This window comes from Pteropus alecto, unplaced genomic scaffold, assembly GCF_000325575.1.
Source record: "Pteropus alecto unplaced genomic scaffold, ASM32557v1 scaffold152, whole genome shotgun sequence".
Taxonomy (NCBI): domain Eukaryota; kingdom Metazoa; phylum Chordata; class Mammalia; order Chiroptera; family Pteropodidae; genus Pteropus; species Pteropus alecto.
Genome location: NW_006432227.1, coordinates 2,741,448 through 2,747,655, shown reverse-complemented (window position 1 = coordinate 2,747,655; position 6,208 = coordinate 2,741,448).

Sequence of the window (6,208 nt, the reverse complement as noted above, 5' to 3'; positions counted from 1 at the left end):
TGTTGCCTCTTCTTTTGTCTTTCATTTTTAGGTTAACAGTGGTAATGAACAAAACCATGCAGTTCTCAGAACACTGAGTTCATAAGATTGTGTGAAATATAATATTCCTGATGAGTTTAAGGGTCCTGGGATTTACCTAGAGGACTGAGGGGAGCCTCTTTTGAGCATCATAGAAATTTATAAAAATTAGGCATTATTGACTCCTTTTTCTTCATCCATCAACCTCCAAACTTTTAACATGAAATTGCATCACATCTGGTCTTAAATATCAGTGAGGGATAGTGGATTTAAATAGATCAGAGACTTGTAAACAGCTGGGGTCTGAATTCAAACATGCACTTAAGGTAAATTCTGGACCATACATTCAATTATTTTAATACGAGCCTGATATTTTATAAACTCCATTGATTTGTATCCCTCTAAGCCAAGTCAGACTTCTATTTCAGGAAATAATCTGTTTAGGCCAAACAGCTTTAAAATATACACCTTAAAGCACGTGTGTTACTATCTAAATAAATAATTCCTTATTCATTAACATTAAAGGAAAAACAATGTCACGAAACACTCATCAACAAGAATAGCCAAGAAGAGAAGGACCAAACAAAATCCCAAAGAAACCTGAAATTTTCAGGGAAAAAAAGACATTTGAAAAAAAAAAAATAGACTTAAACTGAAAAGTCTAGATTTTGCTAACTGTCCAAGAAAAATAGCACAGTTAACAAAACATGGACTCTGTATATGTAGGAACAAAGAGTCAAATAAAAGCTTCTATTTAACATTCATTTAAATATTAATATATGGAAACAACCTAAATGAACCTCAAATTTGAAAGGATTCCATAAATTGTAATATATCAAACTACAAAATACTATGTAGCAATTAGGAAAAATGAGAAAGATATACTCATAATGGCATGAACAATATTAAAAATAGTTTGAGTGTGGGAAAATAAATCATAAGAAAAACATAAAAAAGATGACTATTTATGTGAAACAAAACAAAATATATAATTTCCAAAAAGCTAGACTACATTTTTGTTTATTAGATGCTATTTAATAAAATATTAATCATGATGTGCTTATCTGAGCAATTCTACATACGTTTATTAAAAATTGACATATTTCCTATGTCATTTTAATAATTGTAAGTTAAATATCAAAGTATGAATATGAAACACTACTAATAACATGAAGCGTAACCTCTGGAAACCATAGCTATTACATAGCTATTGTGCTATTGTTTTTCAATATCGATTTAATATTTCCTTGTGTATTACAAATTTTAACGATTGTTTTCATTTTTCACACATATGCCCTCAACACTTGGTTCATGTTCAATCTCATCAAAAGTTTCTATTAAGTTTCCACATGTACTTGTCCGTCCTCTCACTTATGTCATGGGCACATTGAAAGTATGTTTATATTCCTCTTGGAGATTTGCACAGTGCAGTGCACATTGTTCGATACTTACTGAATGATTGAATGAAAGTGTTCAATAAACAAATTCATGTGTGTGCTGCGTTGCTTAAAATCTGTACAAAACATTCTATAATCTTTAAATATAAAAGGTAATTATGGCATGTTTACCGCTAATATATATAAAAAAGCTGATGTTACTTGTATCTCTCTCAATCTAATTCTACTGATAAAATATTTCTAAGTACATTAACACACTAGAGTTAATTAAAATTATTACAAGTCCACGATATATATTATTTTACATAAATAGTAAATACACTTGTAGAGATATTTAAGTATTATCTTAATAAATTTTCTACTTGCTGCTTCTCAAGTCAAATACGCTTTATTTGCCTTTACAATGCCATTATATTTTTAACACTAAAACAAATCAACTTAAGCCTTAAAGAATCTTCTTTTTTAGTATTTTAATTTATTTATATTTTTATTTTAGCTTTATTGAGGCATAATTGACAGATAAAATTGATAGATATATACATGAATCTTCTTGTCTCCTCTTTGATTTTTCTATAATATCAGGCAGAGCTTCATTTTTTTTTTTTCCCCCCTTTTAAATGTCCATCATGTTCAACCTGTTGCCTTTGAATTCATGGTGTAAATCCTAAAATTAAGGTACAATATCATGTGCTGTCTTGACATCTTATGAAATGGGGATGACATGGAATGGCCTAACCACAGAATTCCCCTCCCGCCTCTGCTCCACTAGCCAAACAACCCTCCTTGTTGAATGAGCGAGGCCATTTCCTGCTTATACCTGAATAACATGTTTCAGTTACTGCCAGCCAATGGAATTATTCAAACAAGTCAATCACATCCTCCCATGGGTATCAGGGGCCACTTATTTCTCTTGCTATGAAAAAGAGTGCCTCTCAGAGGCCCTGGTGGTTCACTCTGTTTCTGGGTGTAGCTCCCTATAGCCCTGCATAGTGTCCTCCTCTCCCTGTCTGTGAGCATATGGTATGCAACTAAAAACCTGCTGACAATCTCATCTGTCCAGTATCAAGTGTAGTGTGCCAGCCATCTCTATAACTCTACAAACCTAAAATAAGAAGAAGACCTCCCTAACCAATGGGGTGACTACAAGGTAATTAACACAGAATTTCCTTTTTAAACTCAGACTTTAGATACATAAATTTTGTCATTATCTATCCTCGGCATCAAGCAAGTAAACTAGTGTGGTGAGTACTTTAAAGTAATTTAATTCGTATCTATAAATTTAAGATGTTACCTCTATAAAATAAGAAAAATCCTCAATGCAAAAAAGCAAATTCCTAGGGACTAGTAATATAAGAAAATATGGTAAAAAAAACTGAATAATTAAATAGTAACTGCTGAGCATCTGAAAGATGACATCCAGAAAAGTTCAGTGGACACAGAACAAAACACAATATGACAAAAAAGTTGGAAACTAGAGAGAGTCAAATCCAACAGAGTCTACATTCTCAGTATGTTTTCAAAAGAGAAAAATTGAGAAAATAAAGAAGTAAAATAAAATGTGAAAAACGATCTAGTCTACAAATAGAAAACAAAGTAGAAGCCCATTAATTAGGAAATATTTGAAAAATAAATGTGCTAAAAATAAATATACTGTATCTAGTCTATGAGATAGTACACCTAAGTTAGAACTAAAACCAAGTATTTAAAGATGTGAAGTTGTATCCTTCAGTTTATTAAAAGAGGATGAGATTCAATGTACTATAAAAAAAATATGACTTTAGATTTGTAAAACTGTGAGAAAACCCCCTATATGCATATTAATGGTGTACACATTTACATATGATGAGCATGGAGAAAAACATGGTCATATATATACCAGGACACTGAGTTTGGTTAACAGAAGGATTAGGAGGGAAGGTGGTAAACTCAGCTGACTACCTATACCAGGCAAATAATGAGAGTGGGAACTAAGTTGGGCGTAAGAAGATAAAACAAATCATGTGTGTATATGTCACAGTTTCTTTATCCAATCATCCACCGATGGACATTTAGGTTGCTTCCACATCTTGGCTATTGTGAATAATGATGCAATGAACATGATAGTGCAGATACTTCTACAAAATCTGATTTTAATTCTTTAGGATACATATCCAGAAGTGGGATTGCTAGATAATATGGTAGTATATCTATTTTAAATTTTTGAAGAACCTTCATACTGTTGTCCTTCGCAGCTGTACCATTTTACATTATGCAAAGTGATATAAGCCACATACAGAAGGACAAATAATGCATGAGTCTATTTACATGAGGTATATGAAGTAGACAAAGTCATAATATCAGAAAATAGAATGATGGTTTCTAGGGGACGGGGAAGAGGAAAGTGAGTACTGCTGTTCAATGGATATAAAGTTTCAGTTATGCGAGATGAAAAAGTCCTAGAGATTTGCTATACAACTTGTGCTTATAGGTAAAACTACTATATCGTACACTTAAAAATTTGTTAAAAGGTAGATATCATGTCATGTGTTTTTTATACCACTAAACAAACAAACAAACAAACAAACAAATAAGCAGTGGCTCTTAGGAAGAATGTTTAATGTGCCTAGAGGCATTGATACACGTTTTAAAATTCTGAGATGATCACACAAAAACTTCCAGGAAGACAACTCAACCAGCATGACCAGTTTGAGATTTCTTATTAATACATTTATTTGAAATTTTTAATTAAGTTTATTGGGGTAACACTGGTTAATACGAGTACATAATTTTTGGGTGTACATTATCATTTGACATCTGTGTATTGTATTGTGTGTTTACCACCCAAAGTCCAGTTTCCTTCAGTTACCATATATTTGATCCCCTTTACTCACTTTACCCTCCCCCTAAACCCTATATTTGACGCCCTTTACCCCTTCTACAGTTCCCCTCCTCCCCCACCCCATTAGTAACTACCCCCCTATAGTCCATGCCCATGAGTCTCTGTTTGTTTGTCCTGTTTGTTTGTTGTTTTTAGGTTGATATCCCACATATAAGTGATATCATGTGATTTTCAACTTTTCCTGTCTTGCTTATTTCGCTTAGCATGATTACCTTGAGGTCCATCCATGTTGTCGCAAATGGCAATATTTCATCTCTTCTTATGGCTGAGTAATATTACATTGTATATATGTACCACAGCTTCTTTAGCCAATCATCTATTGTAGGACACTTCAGTTGCTTCCATGTCCTGGCCACTATGAATAATGCTGCTATGAACATCAGTGTGCAAATATCTTTTTGGATATGGGTTTTCAAGTCTTTTGAGTAAATACTCAGTAGAGGGATTGCTGGTTAATACATTTTTAAAAATATTTCCCATCATCAGTAACTCTGCTTTTATAGCTACCACTAGTAGGAATCATAAGGAAACTTTGTTTTACAAAATGCTGACCACCTGTTCTCAGAATGTGTCTTCTGTTCTATGTTATGTTTTAAGTTTCTCTACTAGAGACCAATTTATTTATCTAAGTTTTTTGTTTGTTTTCTAAAAAGCAAACTCCCCACCAGCTGTGAACAGGATAGGTAGGCAGTTTATCTTTCTTGTCCTTGTTAAGTTTGATGTCAAAGTTCCTTGTATTTATAAAATGAATTGGAAATCATTCCTTCTGTTCCTGTGTTCTGGAAGACTTTAATTACATGTCCTTGAGTAAATGTACTGACCTAAAGGTATTTATAATAATCTCTTAATCATTTTAATGTCTGTAGTGTGTGACATTCTTCTTTCTTGTTATTGGCTATTTTCCCTGTTTTCTTTCTTTGGTTTCTATTATCAGCACTGTTACTTTTGCTAACTTTTTAAAGAAACAGTTTTGGGTGCTTTGGTCTTTCACAATAAACCTTAGTTCATTTTATTTTTGTCTTTTGGGATTTATATATTTTTCATCAATTTCAATTCTTCTCTACAGTTTTCTTCTTCCTAATTGCTTGAGGATATTCTCCTACTGTATATCTAATTTCCTAATTTTGAAGACTTAGCTCATTAATTTTTACACTGTCTTCTTTTCCAAATATATATAATATGCTAAATATTTCTCAATTACCTCTTAGTAGCATCCTTCAAAAGTCTTGTAGACCTTCCATCAACATTTAGTTTAAATATTTTCTAATATACATTATTTCTTCTATGATCTGTTATTTATTTAGGAGTATGTACTTAAAGTTATCAAATATGTTTTTCCAGTATATTTTCTTACTGATTTTTAATTTTAACTGCATTGTAGTCAGGAAATTAAATAACGATATTCATAAACTTTTTGAGGCTACATTTCTGGTCACATAGTTTTTATTAGTAATCCAGGCATTTTTTCAAAACGCTGTGTATTGTCTAGATGTTGAATGCAATGTTCGTATGGGTCTATTAAATGATGTTTGTTAATTATGTTTGTTAATTATACAATTAACATATCTATATCTTTAAAAATTTTAATCTGTATGATTTATTAACAAAATGTCAAATTTCATATCGAATAGCAACAGAAAATAAGCAAAATTTTCATTCTACTTCTGTCAAAATTCATATTTTTAGGATTGCTTTGAGGTACAGGTTTAAGGTTCACTTTACATGTTTGGATTCCTTTGGTGTAAGCAAATTAATCTGTAATAATTCTTTTGTCATTAGGTATATTTTAACTGTTATAAATAATATACTTGTTCTGTTTAGAAAAATGTTTGCCATTAAATAGGAAGAATATTCATTTTAATATGAAAAATTAATATATATTTATTGTAATTGACATATTTGGACTTTTCTATGC